General features: G+C 49.5%; 1 non-coding gene across 1 annotated transcript; it reads left to right on the top strand.

Moving 5' to 3' along the window:
• The first annotated feature begins 11360 nt into the window (after positions 1-11360).
• LOC144671773 (U1 spliceosomal RNA) lies at positions 11361-11524 on the top strand. The gene has a single exon (XR_013574007.1). It is a non-coding gene; the product is annotated as a U1 spliceosomal RNA (small nuclear RNA).
• Positions 11525-17378: the final 5854 nt, after the last annotated feature.

The following is a 17378-nucleotide window of genomic DNA, read 5'->3' as shown; positions in this document are numbered from 1 at the left end:
AGAAGACGCCGTTATCCTGCTGCCAAGGTTTAGAGGCAGCGAAGCAGCTACCTCAACATGTCTGAGGTGCAGTGCTGAAGGAGGCTCCGTCTATCAAGGGAGACAGTGACCTCCATCTGTCAGATGATAGACCCTGAGATCTGCGCCAATTGTGTGGGTGGGCACCCCATGCCAGTGGCGTTGAAGGTCACGGCTGCCCTCAGCTTCTATGCCTCCGGCTCTTTCCAGGGGTCGGTGGGTGATCTTTGCTGAGTCTCCCAATCAGCTGTCACCGCTTGTGTCAGGCAGGTGGCAAATGCTCTGTTCAGGTGTGCATTGAACTTCATTCACTACCGCTGGGACAAGGCAAGCCAGACAGGGCGAGCCAGAGGTTTCACAGCAATTGCTCGGTTCCCCTGCATCCAGGGTGCATTAGACTGTACACATGTGGCCATCATGGCACCAACAGGTGAGCCTGGTGCCTTCATCAACAGGAAGGGCTTCCACTCCATGAACATGCAGATAGTGTGTGATCACAGGATGCAGATTCTACAAGTCTGTGCAAGATACCCAGGCATCTCCCATGACGCCTACATCCTCAGACACTCTCAGGTGCCAGGACTCTTCAGTGCTCCAGCTCAGCTTGATGGATGGCTGCTGGGTGACAAGGGCTATCCCCTCAAAAGGTGGCTCATGTCGCCTCTCCGCCATCCAAGAACAGAGGCTGAGCAGTGGTACAATAGGAGCCATGGCTCCATAGGGCTGTGGTGGAGAGAGCCATCGGTCTTCTCAAGATACGCTTCCGATGCCTGGACTGTTCAGGGAGCACACTCCAATACCCCCCAGATCGTGTGTCGCTGATAGTGGTTGCATGCTGCGCTCTCCACAATCTGGCACTGGAAAGGGGGAAACGCAGTGGAGGAAGAAAATATAGACGCAGATGCTCCTGCTGCAGGCGATGAGTCCAACAGTGAGTCCGAGGATGAGCACATAGAGGAGAACACTGAGGGGGTAGACGCTGACCTAGGCATACTCCAGGGAGGCAGGGACACCCGGGAGGCTTTAATCCAATGAACCATCAGCTAACACACCACATGCCAGGGCTGCAGGCTCCATACTCAATACCTGAGAGCAACATCTGGCTGGTTAGGAACATTAACTAAGGGCCTTGTCAATAAAGCTCAATGACAGACAAGTCACTCATAACATCATGGGTTCCCGTCCACCTGCAGAAGTAAGGAATCACCCTGAGCCATGCTCACATATGAAGGATTTAATGAATTCACAAAATAAAACATAAAAGTAACTGAATGTAAAGGTGTTCAGCATCACACCAACTTACAATCAACTCATAGCGAGGCAACATAAAACCACCAGTGAGAAACCTGTGGTGTGCCTAAGATGTCTTAATTTTGCTAAGATCAAGTGTTGCAGGGGCGACACCATGGTCCTGCCAAGGCAAGGTCGGGATGGAAGGGCGATAACCAATCGCAATCCAAATCCATACCGTGGGTTACCTATCACCGTCCGAGTCACGGTGAACCACAGCGAAGGAGGATCACCTATGGATTGGGGCTTCTTCACCAGGAGGATCCTGTTGAAGGCGTGCGGCTTCCAAGCTACGGAGATCTTCACCCTGCATGACTCCCGCAAAGGCGGTTATTTTGACGTCACGTTCAAGCGGGTGGCAGACTGCGTCCGGCTCCTGAGGGTGTTCGAGGAGAAGAGAGACCTGCCGGAGATGAAGATCCTGACGGCGGAGCCGCACTTTTCTCTGCCGTTGCAACGGGAACGTGAGGTGATGGTGCATGTGTACAACCCCTTCGTCCCTGTCGCCGACGTGGTCACCTTCCTCACCAGGTACTTCGATAAGGTGGGGAGCGGCACCGAGATTCGAGACGACTTGGGGATCTGGACAGGCAAACGCCTGTTTAAGGTCACGCTAAAGACCGATGGTAAGGGAGCCATTTTCCACCCTCCCTCCAGTTTCGCTATCGGGGGAAACCGGGGCTACCTGGTCTACGCTGGGCAACCCAAGCATTGTCGCTCATGCGGCAAGGCTGGTCATGTGGCGGCCAACTGCAGCGCCTCCCTCTGCAAGATCTGCAAACAGGAAGGGCACCAGACAAAAGACTGCAAACAGGCCAAGTGCTGCAACCTGTGTGGCGAGGCAAGTCACCTCTACAGGACCTGCCCCAAACGCTGCCGTACTTACGCACAGGCAGCCAAAGCCGACCAGAGGGAAGCAGAAGAAATGTTTCGTGTCACTCCAACCACCAAGGCCCCCAGGGAGCTCAACGGGACAAAGGAGGACACAGAGAGAGACAAGGTGGAGAAAGAGATTGAGGCAACAGAGAGCCAATCAACAGCACTACCCCCTGAACCTCCCAGTCCTCAGGACAGCGAATCAATGGAGGAGGAGGCAGCAGTGGAAAAGCAGCAGGGGGAGTGGCGGACGGTGAAGAACAAGAAAAGTAAGAGGGAGCGAAGAAGAAGCAAAGGCGTTTCCCAGAGAAGCGGCAAGAGGCGTCTCCCATCCGACACGGACGACAAGGGCAGCAGCTCTTCGGATGATGAAGTGCCAGAGCGGCACCGACAGAAGAGGCGGCAAAGCTCCAGGGCGTTGGAGGACGAGACACCCGAGCTCCAGAAAATTGGAGACAACAAGGAGACCAGCGCACCCCAACTTTGCCTGCAACCTGAGGAGGCCAGTGCACCACAGCCCCTGGAATCTGGGAGCAGTGAGGCAATCATCGCACCCCAGCTCCAGGAAGCCGGTAACAGCAACACCCCAGAGGGGGTGAGTTTTGGAGAAGCTTCTCCAGCAAAGGTCATCTCAAAACCCGCTCTCTACGTGAACCTCCAGATGCCACCGGAGCAGAACACGGCCAAGGAGATCTACCTCAGCCCATCCAAAGTGAAGGAATTTGAGCTCACTACGGGTATGAAGGAGCAGACTAAAGGTCTGGGACTCTCAGAGACAGTGGGTTTGGTAGGAGAATAAATGCTTTAAAATGGGTTTAAAGATTGTATCCATAAATGTGCGTAGCATTAAATCTACTACGCGATGTGTTGCGACCTTGGACTACCTAGCCAAGGTCAAAGCTGACCTGTTGTTTCTGCAGGAGTGTGCGATACCGCACCTCAGCTCCTACAGGCAATGGTCACGATGGTGGTCCCACGGGCCATCGATCTGGTCGGGCGGAAACGACTCTCGTTCCTCCGGCCTGGGTATTCTGCTGCGGGGAGGCAACTTCACCGTCTCCGAGGTCAAGGAGGTGGTGGGCGGGCGACTCCTCGTAGCAGACGTAATGTACAAGAACGCTCCACTCCGGTTAATTAACGTGTACGGCCCGGCACAAGGGGCTGAGCGGCTGGAGGTTTTTCAGCAGCTCCCACTGCTGCTGGCGACCTCCAGGCCGGTCATTCTGGGCGGGGACTTCAACTGCATCATCGATGCGGCTGGACGATCCGGCAGGGCCGGAAGCAGATTGGACGCTACGTCCAGATCCCTGATGGAAACAGTTAAGGATGCCAAGCTGCACGACGTCTTCAGCAACCCTGCAGACGGAGCGCAGCGTAGATACACCTGGTCGCGGCCAGACGGGTCCATTCGTTCCAGGATAGACTTCCTGTTTGTGTCCCGTGCATTCACAGTCAGATCCACCGAGGTCAAGCCGGTGTTCTTCTCTGACCACTGCCTCCTACTGGCGGACTGCCACTTGGAGAAGGACCTGAGGGTGGGCAGGGGGGCATGGAAGCTAAATGTGCAACTGCTGACCCCAGAGAACATTGAGGAGCTCAAGAGGGATTACAAAGGTTGGAGAACCGTGAAACCCCTCTTTGAGTCCCTGACACACTGGTGGGAAGTGATCAAGGGAAGCATCAAGAGGTTTTTCATCCGCAAAGGCACCCAGAAAGCTAGAAAGGAACAGAGGGAAATGTCCCGACTCCAGAAAAAGATGCAGAATCTGCTCCGGCTGCAGTCGATGGGGGTCGATGTCAAGGAGGAGCTCCAAGAGGTGAAGGGCCAGCAAGCCTCGCACTTTGCCTCGGAGGCCTCCAAGATCATCTTCCGTTCCAGGGTCCGCTCCGTGGAGCAGGATGAGACGTGCTCACGTTTCTTCTTCCAAAAGGTACACAGAGAGCGCTCTGTGATCAGCAGCCTGAAGGAAGAAGACGGCTCAGTAAAGTCATCACGGTCCGACATTCTGAGGATCAGCAAATCCTTTTATGCCGGACTGTATGACGTGAAGCCCACGGACAGCACGGCCTCCCAGTCCTTCCTGTCCTCTATCACAGAGGTCTTAGACCACAGTACGCGGGAGAGCCTAGACAAACCGCTAACTCCTGACGAACTGACTAAGGCCCTCGAGTCCTTCGAGAAGAGTAAAACCCCCGGAAGCGACGGCTTGCCGGCGGAGTTGTATTCGGCTCTGTGGGACTTGATCGGCCCAGACCTGCTAGGGGTGTACGAGAGTATGCTCCTGGCCGGTAGTATGTCAGAATCCATGAGGAAAGGCATCATCACCCTCATCTACAAGCACAAGGGGGAAAGGGAGGAAATTAGAAATTGGCGACCCATTTCACTGTTGAATATGGACTATAAGATTCTGTCCAAGGTCATCGCCAATCGGGTCAAATCCGCTCTGGAATTGGTGATTCACCCTGACCAGACCTGCTCTGTGCCAGGCAGGAAGATCTCTGACAGCCTGGCGCTGCTCAGGGATACGATTGCCTATGTACAGGACAGGGGTGTGGATACCTGCCTCATCAGCTTGGATCAGGAGAAGGCCTTTGACAGAATATCGCACACCTACATGGGGGATGTGCTCTCCAAAATGGGCTTTGGGGAGGGAATTCGAAATTGGATCCAACTGCTCTACACTAACATCAGTAGCGCAGTCTCAATCAATGGGTGGGAAACAGATAGCTTTCCGATTAAATCTGGAGTCAGGCAGGGCTGTCCTCTCTCGCCTGTCCTTTTCGTGTGCTGCATAGAACCCTTTGCCGAGTCCATCAGGAAGGATCCGGGCATAAGAGGAGTGACGATCCCAGGCAGTGGAGGCACTCAGGTAAAAGCCTCCCTGTACATGGACGACGTCGCCGTCTTCTGCTCGGATCCGCTGTCGGTGCGCAGACTGATGCACATCTGCGACCAGTTCGAACTGGCCTCGGGAGCCAAGGTAAATCGTGGGAAGAGCGAGGCCATGTTCTTTGGGAACTGGGCTGACCGATCCTTTGTCCCCTTCACTGTCAGGGCTGACGGCCTGAAGGTGCTGGGGATATGGTTCGGAGGGACCGGGGCATGCGTTAGAAACTGGAAGGAGCGAGTGGCTATGGTGAAAAGGAAACTGGGCATGTGGGAGCGACGCTCCCTCTCCATTGCGGGTAAGAACCTGGTCATCAGGTGTGAGGTACTCTCGCTGTTGCTGTACGTGGCGCAGGTCTGGCCCATTCCAGACTCCTGCGCGACGGCGATCACTCGAGCCATCTTCCGCTTTATCTGGAGGTCGAAAATGGATCGTGTCCGCAGGGACGCGATGTACAAGCCTCTAGATAAAGGGGGAAAAAACGTGCCCAACATCGCCCTCATACTGATGGCCACCTTTGTGTGTGGCTGCATCAAGCGGTGCGTAGACCCTCAGTACGCAAACACCAAGTGTCACTACGTGCTGAGGTTCTACCTGTCCCCGGTGTTGCGAAGGATGGGTCTGGCCACGCTGCCGCGGAACGCTCCAAGTAGTTGGACCGTGCCGTACCACCTGTCCCTGGTGGAAAAATTTATGCAGAAAAACACCTTTGACCACAAGTCCATCAGGCAGTGGTCAGCACGTAACGTCCTAGAGGCCCTGAGGGAAAAGGAGAGGGTGGACCCTGTGGGATGGTTCCCCGAGCAGACTGTCAAAGTCATTTGGCAGAATGCCTCATCGCCAGAACTTTCCAACAAGCACCAAGACGTAGCTTGGCTGGTGGTGAGAAAGGCCCTCCCCGTCAGATCCTTCCTACACGCCAGGAGGCTCACCCCCTCTGCACGTTGCCCTCGAGGTGGCTGTGGTGGGGAAGAGACCGTTGTTCACCTCCTTGTGGATTGTGCCTTTGCAAAGAAAGTCTGGAGAGAGATGCAGTGGTTGCTGTCGAGGTTCATCCCGAGCAGTTCTGTGACACAGGACTCTGTGCTCTACGGGCTGTTCCCAGGGACACACACCGAGACAAACATCAACTGCAGCTGGAGGATCATCAACTCGGTGAAAGACGCGCTTTGGTCTGCCCGAAACTTGTTGGTCTTCCAGCACAAAGAGTTGTCCCCGACCGATTGTTGCGGACTGGCACAATCCAAAGTCCAGGACTATGTGCTGAGGGACGCACTAAAGCTTGGGGCAGCTGCCGCAAAGGCGCAATGGGGAAGGGTCGCTGTCTAAGACCTTTCTACCACAGCGCACCGAGAGACTGGGAACTGTTTAGAGCCCCTCGGGCTGTACAGATCAAAATGAAAGGCTGTAAATGACTGTAATATTGTTTGTACTGATGCACCTGGTGATACATTTTGTAAAAGTTTAACCTGGATTGTACCCTTGTAATGTTGTTTTTGAAATGGTTTTGAATGTGATTGAAGATAATTTATGAATAAAGTATATTTTTACAAAAAAAAAGTCTTAATTTTACATTTGCGGGTGCTACATCTTGGTGCTCCCCCCTTGCTGGCACTGGCATCTGAGACAACCTGCTCACTCTGCTGTTCTGTTGGCCTCAATGACCTTGGCGGGTGTCCTCTGGCCCGGGGAGTCTTTGATGGCCCTGCCTGGGAGGGAGTGGCCAGTTCCATGGCTGGCATCTCCCCAGTTGCCGCAGCCTCATCGGATCCCAAGGTCACTGGCAGAGGGGCAGAAGAGCTGCTACCCTCATCCGGAGCGTCCTGAGAAGAGCCCGCAGAGACGACAGGCAGCTCCTGCACCGACATGAGGACGGTTTGGACCTCCCTGCTCACCACTGATGGATGGGCACTGAGCTGGGATACTTGGTGCCCAATCTATCTCCCACACTGGCACTGACCAGCTGAGGCCGATGCTGTTGTGAGGGCTTGCAGGTCTGAACGTAACCCCAGGAGGTCCTGATTGGTCTCCTGGAGGAGCCTCTCCACGAGAGTCGCCACTCTTTCCATGGAGGAAGCATGGCACTCGGCCATGAGGATCATTGCATTGGTGATGCTCCATGTGGACTCCTCCAGCACGGGCACCATGCCATGCCAGATCCTACCACAGACCCTGCTAGACTTCCAGCATCTGCTACCTCACAGACGACTCCAGAGACACATCATCAGCCACCGACTGAGCATGTGCCTAGTCCCCAGCAGTCCTCCGACTGCCGGCGCCATGGGCACTCTCTGGCTCCACCCGCACCTCAAGCGAGGTGTGAAGCACCCTCACCGCTGTGCCCCGGGATACTAGCCAATGATCTAATTCCCACCGAGGTGCTAGTATCTGCACTAGTGCCTGCCTGGCAGAGATGGTGTGACGCTGGTGATTCTAATTTTCTGGGCCCTCAGGTGTGAGAGGTGGCCCCTCTGCCTCCACCTCCTGGCCCTGCTCCGGTGATGCTGAAAGGAAGAACAAGGACATTTGATTAGTTCAAGTGGAGACAATGTCAACATGCATGCCTGGCCCCTGGATCTGTATGCGCTTATCCTTCCATAATCAATGGGGTGCCCATGTTGGAAGCTTAAAACACTGAACATTCAATAGTGGGATGGTTGCAGGGACAGACATGGTGGCCTCAGTGCATGGCACTCTTACCTCCCACAGGCACCCCAGCCTCGCTGGCACTGGTGGACCTGGGCACATGGCACCTCTCCAGATCCTTTGCCTCCTGCTCGTATCTGGTGATTATGGCTCGTATCTGGTGATTATGGCCAAATGGGCCTGTCCTCCGCCAGTCCGCATTTGCTCATGGCATTGTGTGCTGTCTTCTCCTGAAAAGGAGAGAGGAGCATTGATTAGTCCACCCTGTACCTGGATTCCCATCGCATCCCTGCCACCCCCACCAGAGTGGGACGATGCAGGGCTCCAGTGATTCGTCACCTCACAGCTGCCGCACACTCACATCAAGAAGCCAGGGGCTGACCCCCCTTTGCCCACATGCTGCCTCCATCTCATTTACCAGCACATGGTCTAACCCTGCAAAGCAAGGAGGCACAAGCACGTGGAACGCAAAGACCAGCAGATGGATTGGCGCCCCGCCACTTGGAAGCTCCCCTCCCAGCATGTCAGCAGCCCGACTTTGACATGTTTTACAGCTCCAGCACTGTGCCTAGGTGCAGACCCTTGAGGTTGCTCCCAAAACAGTACTCTGGGTGTCAGTCTACCACATGCTGCGGGTGCAGAACCCATCTCAGCACAACTCAGGGTGAACTAGGCATGGGCAATATCTGCTGGCCCACCCAGTGAGGGAAACTTGCCGTGAAGGATTCAATGCTGTAACTGTGCTCAGAGTTGGGGGGGTGCTGCTGGGGGGAAGGCCTACTTGCTGTGTTAAGTGACCTATGCCAACATGGTACTCACCCTTCCCGAGCGCAAGAGGTCGTTGAAACACTGGACCACGTGCGTTGCACCACATCATGGGAACTGACTGTGTCTGCCACCTCCTCCCAGGCATGTTTGGTCAGGTGGGGGGCCTCCTCCTCCCGGCCCTCGGATCGAGGACCTCCCACCGTGCTGCCACCTCCTCCAGGAAGGCAGCAAGGCAATCGTCAGAAAACTGAGGGGCACAGTGCCCTGTTGACTTATCCTCCCGCCTGGCCTGCTCACCTGCATCGCCCCGGGGATCCCTTCTGCTTGCCATGTTTCACAGCCTTTGCAAGGCTACCTGCACACTATTTAAATAGGCCGCCGGATCGCCATTGGACCTGGCGGTCATTGCCAGTGCCCTTCCACTCCTGCTGTCCTTGGGAGCTGCGCTTCATGCTGGCCGGGCCGATTAAGGCCCGCCCATGTAAAATGGTGGCGCGGAGCTAATCACAGGCGGCAATCGGCTCTGCGCCTGCTCCCAACCAGCCCGCCCAATGGGAGGAAATTTCTCCCTTAGGCTAGGAAGGCTCATGGACAGCCTTCCCATCCTGATACCAATTGAGGGCCTGGAGAGAGCAATTAATGCTCACCATGGACCGCATCCCACTGCCACTGGTGAATACCACCAGTGGGCAGAGCAGGTCAGTCACTGGGGTCAGGGAAGCCCAAAAGGGAGTGCTGCGTTGTCTGACACGCAGTGTCTGATCAAGGGACCTGGCATCAGGAAGGGCACGGGGCTGTGGGTCATTGACAGCCATTCCCCATCCCTCCTCTTGACACCCCATTGCCCCCCTAGCCAGCAACCCCTCCCCCGTGACCCCCATCTGCTCTCACTTAGCTGTGATCTGGGTCCGTCACTGATCCTGGGCCTCTGGTGGGTGCATTGCTGGCAGCTGGGAGTCCTGGGTTCCGAAGAAGCGTCATACGGACTTGAAATGTTAACTCTGTTTCTCTCTCCACAGATGGTGCCAGACCTGCTGAGTTTTTCCAGCAGTTTCATTTTTTATGTTATATAAACGCAAGTCTTTTTATTAATTCTTTAGTGTTATGAAGGTGAGGGAGAGGTGCAGCAGGGCATGGCCATATGAGATTTCCACTGGTTGGTCCCCATCATAAGTTACTCGAATGTAGAAAATCAGGCTCCTTTTGAGAGAGCCAACACTGATATTTTCTTAGGCGCAAGAACGGAGTCTACAAGGTCAACACCCTGGCTTCTACTGGTTCACAAACATGGATAGTGATAAATCACTGGCATCCAGATTACTCCATACAAAGAAGGCACAAGCCATTATTGAATGCCCCACTATCAACAACCTGAGGGTTACCATTGACCAGAAACTGAACTGGACTAGCCATATAAATACTGTGGCTACAAGAGCAGGTCAGAGACTAGGAATCCTGTGATGAGTAACTCACCTCCTGACTCCCCAAAGCCTGTCCACGATCAACATGGCACAAGTCAGGAGTGTGATGGAATACTCCCCACTTGCCTGGATGAGTGTAGCTCCTACAACACTCAAGAAACTTGACACCATTCAGAACAAAGCAGCCTGCTTGATTGGCACCACATCCACAAACATTCACTCCCTCCACTAATGATGCACAGTGTACCATCTACAAGATGCTCTGCAGAAACTCACCAAGGCTCCTCAGCACCTTCCAAACCCACAACCACTACCATCTAGAAGGACAATGACAGCAGGTAGATGGGAACACCACCGCCTGGGAGCTCCTCCTCCAAGTCACTCACCATCCTGACTTGGAAATATATCGCCGTTCCTTCACTGCCGCTGGGTCACAATCCTGGAACTCCCTTCCCTCACAGCACTGTGGGTGTACCTACACCACATGGACTGCAGCGGTTCAAGAAGGCAGCTGTCCACCACCTTCTCAAGGGCAATTAGGGATGGGAAATAAATGCTGGCCCAGCCAGCGAAGCCCACATCCCATTAATGAATATTTTTTAAAATTAGAAAACTAGTGGGGGAAGTTAGCCTGGCAGTTCTATCTTCTGGTGATGTGATGAGTATTGTATATGAACTACTGCCTATCCAAGGGGGCAATTATCATTGCCTACTCTTCATGGTGGGGTCTCAGCATTGTTGTTTCTTGCCTGCTGCTCCACTCCATTCAAGTTTTTTGCACCTGCTTTATCCTCCCATGGAACCTCAGACCCCGGGGGGTTGATTATTAACCCTGGACTTAAATGCAGCAGAGAATAATGACAAGTTTCAGTTTCATAGTAGGCTTCTTCTTCTTCTTATGTTATCTATCATCAAGCTGGTTATGTCAAGAAATGATGAAGAAATCCAAACTTTAAGACCTCACCACCTATAAAAATAAGAACATTGTGAGTTAAGACTAGCTGCTTTAGCGCCAGGAACTTCATTCATTTTTCTGTATAAATAGGGCATTCTTTACATTCATAACAGATTTAAAGGCGTCTCCATTTAGGTCCATTTTAAGACAGGGTGTTATCCTTGCTTTATCTTGTTTCTCGCTTTCAATTTCCTCACAGGTCCTTGCGGTAATCATGTCCTAATTCCTCTGCTCTGTTAATTACTGTTAATCTGCTTTGCTTGAAATTTCCATGAGGTATTCTCCCAAGTATCTGCTGTAATATTGGCAGAGGATCAGTAGCAATACTTGAGAAATAGCATAAATAGCCATTTTCACTCTTTCCATGCTGAAGTTATGACAGGTGATTGGGAGAAGAACCATGGAAAGTCTACCTCCAAATATTGAAAGTGGCAGCTTATTCCTCGATTGTGCCTTTCATAAGAACACTATGAGGCCACAGGTGTTCTGTTGGTTGTCCACCATACCTGGCAGGAGAGAGACCATGATCATGAAGGTGGGTCTCCCAGGGTGAAATTAGCCCATTGCTCTTCGGGTGTGCTGACGCCTGCGATGTCCCCTAATGCGGCATACTCAACTGCAAAATTTGTGGTAGTGGGGGACTGCGTTTGCGCTCTCCCCTGATTTGCAAATCAAAAAATAGAATACCATTAGCCAGGATTTTCCCCTTGGCGAGTGGGGGGTGGGGCCCGTTCGCCGATGCATAAAATGAAGCACGGTGACATCGGGCCCCACCCCCCACTGCGCCCCATTTAAATTTTCAGGTAGGCAGGGGCTCAGCAAACTCAGCTGTGTGCCCGCCGACCTGTCAATGGCCAATTGAGGCCATTGACAGAGTCATTTAAGTAATTAATGGACCTGCCCGTCCAACCTTAAGATTGGCGGGCATGCCGGGAGCCCTGGTGGCCATTAGAAAAAGCATGAAGCCTCATCCACGGGCAGGATGAGGTTTCATGTAGGTTTTAAAAAATGTAATTGAAGTGTTTTTAGAAGTTATGGACATGTCCCGACTCATGTGACAGTGTCACATGAGGATACATGTCAGGGAGTTTTTTTCTATTTTTAATATTTTTTACAGTAGATCCAATCTCCCTGAGGCAGCACTTTGCCTCAGTAGGATGAGTGCACTCTTTCATGCACATGCGCGAAAGAGCGCGCTCTTGGGTTTAGGGATTGCCCCGCCTGCACAGGGAGTGCATAGCACTTCCGTGCGGATGTCATGCTGGGCAGGCCTTAATTGGCCCACCCACGTAAAAAGGTGGTGCGCGCCCCCGACTGGGGGCGCCGATCAGAGGTGCGCTTCAGCGCACCCACTCTTCAACTCCCCCCAATGGGGGGAAAACCCTGGCTAGTGTGCCATTTTTGCAAAGACTTTTATAACTCTTGCACTGAAGTGGATGAGCAGCAGGCTCAAAGTACAAATTCACTCCCTGTGACGTGGCCATCTAAATGGACATCACTCAAATTTTGTAGTGCCATTATTCAATATTTTTATGCACTGCATGGCTGAACTTATGAAATGCTCATCACTTATACCAGTGAAGTGTCTCATAAGATACTTGAGATAAATAAAAGTTGTTGTAAATGGTCAGTTTTCTGACGCCTCTGGTAAAAATGTCAGGTTCTGTGATAACAGCCCCAGCAAATTCATTTCCACCTGCAAGTTTTATTTGCATCCGTTGGAACTTGCCAAAAAAAAGTTTATTAACCTTCTGATAAAGAGGAAAATATAGTCCCAGCGGTTTTTCTAGGGGTTAGTTTTAACTTCCTGAGGATTAGTGGGATGGTGATGGATCTTAAGGTGGGGAGGAAGGTTATCTTGTTTCAAATGGGAAATCTGATATCAACTGGCTGTGAAGGCGCCTACTTCTGACTTAACCAGGAAGGCAGGGGAAGGGGAATTAGGGATCAGCTGAGTAACTCGCTTTTAATGGCTGTAGGCTGCATTTCTAGGGCTCAGGAAAGCTGACAGCTGAAGGAGGGAATAGCTGCTAGATCCGATTGTAAATCTATTTCTAGCATTACCTATGAGCCTGGAAGAGCAGGATCCCATGATCTGCCTCCCTCCTTGTGATCTTCAGATTCCCCCACCATGAGATCCCTTCTCCCATGATCTCTTTCCTCATGGTCTCTGCGAAACCCTTTTTCCTTGATCTCTCCCTGCTGCGACCTCTCCCTCGCTCGTGGTCATGTTCCCAGGATCCCCTTGATCTCTCCCCTTGCATCTCTCCCCCCACCCCAGAATTTCTCCCTCTCTCTCTCTCCATCATACTCCGAGCCCACTTACCTATCCGACCAGGGCATCCCCTCCTCTCAGTTGACAGGGACCACACCTGCTGCCTTGTAGCACTGGCTTTCCCATCTGGCAGCTAACCAGCTTTCAATCTTGTCAGGCAGGAACCAAACTAAAAGGTTACAGTGAGGTCCTGCCATTAAATTCGATTGCGCCTCTACGTTTCCAGCATTTCTGGGTTTCCCAACTGCCGACAGGACCCCCTGTTCCCTCCGCACCTCCCGGAAATATCTGAGCGGGTGCGTTGGGACTGTAACATCATAGCTGATTAACTTTTCTCTCAGTGTTTCTCTTTCATTTCTTCTTGCTTTTGTTATATTTTGTTAGTAGCTACAACACAGCTGTCACATAACGAATGTGATTTGTTTTGGAAAAAAAAACTACATTGCAAGTTTATGTTATCAGGACACTAAAATGTTATCCAATCCTGCATATTTTCCATCTTCACTTTGGCTGCTGCTAAGCTTCTGTACAGCTGTAGCACCTGCAGGCACTCCCCTGAGTAATGACAGCATCATAGACAATGACGTCTCTTTACAATAATAGAGTGGGAAACATAGTCACTTAAGAATATTTATTAAACAAAGCCTCAGCAGAGGAACTATTCAATCAGAGCGATTCCCAAAATAAAGCTATAATACAGACCAAGAGACCAATTGTTAATTATTGCTTTGTATGTGCTAGTAACTCATTAGCTGTGCCCCATGAACCAAAAATGCTGCATCTTTTGTGTCAATGCAGAATAATTTTAATTTTGTATTGATACAAAAACTGCAGTCTAACTAGGCAACGTAGCTGCTGATCTAATAATACATTAATTTCTACCAAGTGGTGTGAGAAAGGCTCAGGGAGGTAGTCTTACACTACTTTGGCTCCTGGCTAAATTATAAGTGTTACAGGCACTGTTCCTTTTTAAAACCTTTAAAACCCCTTTGATCGCGACGAGTTAATTGCTGTTTTAATGGTTCTTCGATAACTTTAGCAGCTAGCTGGCAGTTCAACATCTGTGAGCCGAGTATTTTGCATGTGTTCAGAAACATGTGATCCGAGATACTGAAGAGTTAGCAGTATGCCTCCATGCTGGGAGTCAAGCTGGTACTAGTAGCAAGCTGGTACCTTCAGTGCAACAGTAATATGGTGATGCAAATATAGGTCTTTAAACCTTTGGGTATTGAATATCACTTGTACCTTCTAAATTTGCAGCATTTTCTTTGAGCGGAAGTGTTTTATCACATTTTTTGTTAACCTCTCGCCATGTGCTCACTGACCTATATTGTGGCTTCCCATCCGCTGCAACATCTCCATTTTAAAATTCTCATCTTTTTCTTCCAATCCCTGCATGGTCCTGCCCCTCCCAATCTTTGTAACCCTCCTCCAGCCTTACAACCCTCTGAAATATCTACACTCTAATTATGGCCTCTTACGCTTCCCTGATTTCATTTGCTCCATCCCTTCAGCTGCCTAGGCCTAAGCTCTTCAATTCACTCCCTAACCCTCTCTACCTCTTTTTTCTTCTTTACAAGGCTGCTTAAAACCTACATCTTTGATCAAGCTTTTGATCACCTGCTTTATCTCCTTATGGGCTTCCCTGTCATTGGTGGTTTGACAACACTCCTATGAAGTGCCTTGGGATGTTTTATTATTTTAAATGAAAGTTAGTGGTGTTGTTGATGGAAAGCATTAGTGTCACAATAAATTATATACATAATGCTTCATTATCATCTATCTCTCTTTCTCCCTCTAATTCTCCCTCCTTCCTCCCATTTAACAGCAATGTAGGATTTCAATGTTATAATGGGAGAAAGACCTTCGGTCTGCCTGCAAGCATGACCCAGACCTCCCTGTCACTTGCCATTTCAACACACCACCCTGCTCTCATGCCCACATGTCCGTCCTTGGCCTGCTGCAATGTTCCAGTGAAGCTCAACGCAAACTGGAGAAACAGCACCTCATCTTCCGACTAGGCACTTTACAGACTTCCGGACTTAATATTGAGTTCAACAATTTCAGATCATGAACTCTCTTCTCCATCCCCACCCCCTTTCCGATCCCCATTTTTCCAATAATTTATAATTTTTTTACAACTATATTTTTTTCTTTTCCCTCCTAGTTTTAAATTTATTTCGATATATTGCTTCATCTCCACCTTTTAGTCCATTTCGATCCCTTCCCCCCACTCCACCCTTACTAGGGCCATCTGCCACTAGTTTGTCCTGCTTGCTATCCTTAATGTCCCCATTAGCACATCCTTTTGACAATATCACCATCGTCAACACCCCTTTGTCCTTTTGTCTATGACAACTTTGGCAGTCTCTTCTTGGCCTCCACCTATCACTGGCCCCCTATCGAGCTCTACCTGTCTCACCCCCTTCTACCAGCTTATATTTCATCTCATATCTATTTGTCTTAGTTTTGATGAAGAGTCATATGGACTTGAAACGTCAACTGTATCCCTCTCTGCAGGCACTGTCAGACCTGCTGAGTTTTTCCAGGTATTTTTGTTTTTGTTCTAGATTTCCAGCATCTGCAGTATTTTGCTTTTATCAATATTAATTCAGTGCTGCAAGTATTGTAAATATTTGGTATAATTTTTAAGCTTGTTCCCTGTGACAAATGAGAAGAGCTCAGGGTCATGCAATGGCACTGTTATTATTAATTTCTGCTCCTTATACCTAAGGTCATTAAACAGCTCATCTGGGTTTGGAGCACAAGGCTCTTTAAACAGTTAAGTACTTCCTTGGCCATTGTTCTTCATAGCTTCCACATGCAATAGTGTTACTGAAGGATGGTGAGAGACACTGAAACTGGAATTCAGAGACCTTCCTGATTTATTTTGCAATATTACAACTACTAGCTACAAACTGTGCCCTCTTCTAATAGAAACAAAACCTATGGGAAGATATGGCACATAATCTCACAAGTTTGAACTTTGCTTATTATTTTATTCTGATCACCTCAACATTTGCATATATTTTGCATATTGAATATATTGTACAATGCTTGGGCAGTTTTATGATGTAACCACTTGGACCTGGGTTAAGATGAGCCCAATTCATTTCACTTCGTATCCTCGGCAATCCTGAGGAAATTTTCATCTTATTTCTGTGATCTGGACCTGGGTCGGATTTGGGTACAGACCCTGGTATGAAAAATTACATACAGCTACATCATCAAGCCCCAAGTTATTAAATCATTTCAGTAACTAGTGCATTGAAAATTTGTTTTCAGTTTGTGATTTAAAATTGACCTGTTGATTGCTTCAGTTGATATTTTATGCTTTTGAGTTCATTTGTTTGATGAAATGCAAATATATACAATAAAATCGTGATCACATTAAAATGCATTCAGTTATTGGCTCGTGGAACTGAAAACAGAAACTAAAATGAAATTAAAAACAATTCTGACAATATGATCTGTTTTGAAAATGAATAACAACCAAAAGTGCCATCTCCATCAGATAGTCCATTTAGGTTTAAATATTGAAAATAATTTATAAAACAAGCTATAAGAAGCCTTCTTATGTGTCAATGAGAAATTTCAATGTTTGATTTGTAAGAACAGCAGAATACTGATTTAAAAAGCTGCTTAAGATAGGAAAATAGACTAACTAAATAAAAAGGCAGCTAACATGAAGCCTAAGTGCTGAATCAGGTACCCTCATCTTGCAAGCATTTCTTATGAGATGAGAATAGTAGAAAGTAAGCATTCTTCTATTTGATCATTATAAGGTAACATCATAAATCATCTCTTGTCACTGCACTGTTTTGAATATGGTGCTTCAAATGTAAACTGGAATTGTTTGTCACACATCTTCATAGCCGTCTCAACTATGTTGATATAATGTTAGTGTAGAAGTGGGCATGATATCCCAGAGGTCAGACACTTCAAAAGGAACTAACCTTACTTTTATCATTGTTTTTGCACAAACACAAACCTGACCAAGTGATTCCTGAGGTAGCATTGCATGAAATGTTGCCACACATGCCTTCAGTTATATACATGTAGATAAATCTTAAGTACAGGTCACCATCTCGGAGATACTCTGTTTACTGAATACAGACACTCCAACGTTTAACTGGCTGGAACCACAAACAACGCACTTCCATCTGGTTTGGGGACCTTGGCTTCTAGCTATGTGCCCTCTAATTATCCTTACCTGTAAATATTGTTTCCTTTTTCTTAAC

Source organism: Cetorhinus maximus, chromosome 2 (genome assembly GCF_964194155.1).
Source record: "Cetorhinus maximus chromosome 2, sCetMax3.hap1.1, whole genome shotgun sequence".
NCBI lineage: Eukaryota > Metazoa > Chordata > Chondrichthyes > Lamniformes > Cetorhinidae > Cetorhinus > Cetorhinus maximus.
This window is presented reverse-complemented; position numbering and strand designations above follow the sequence as displayed.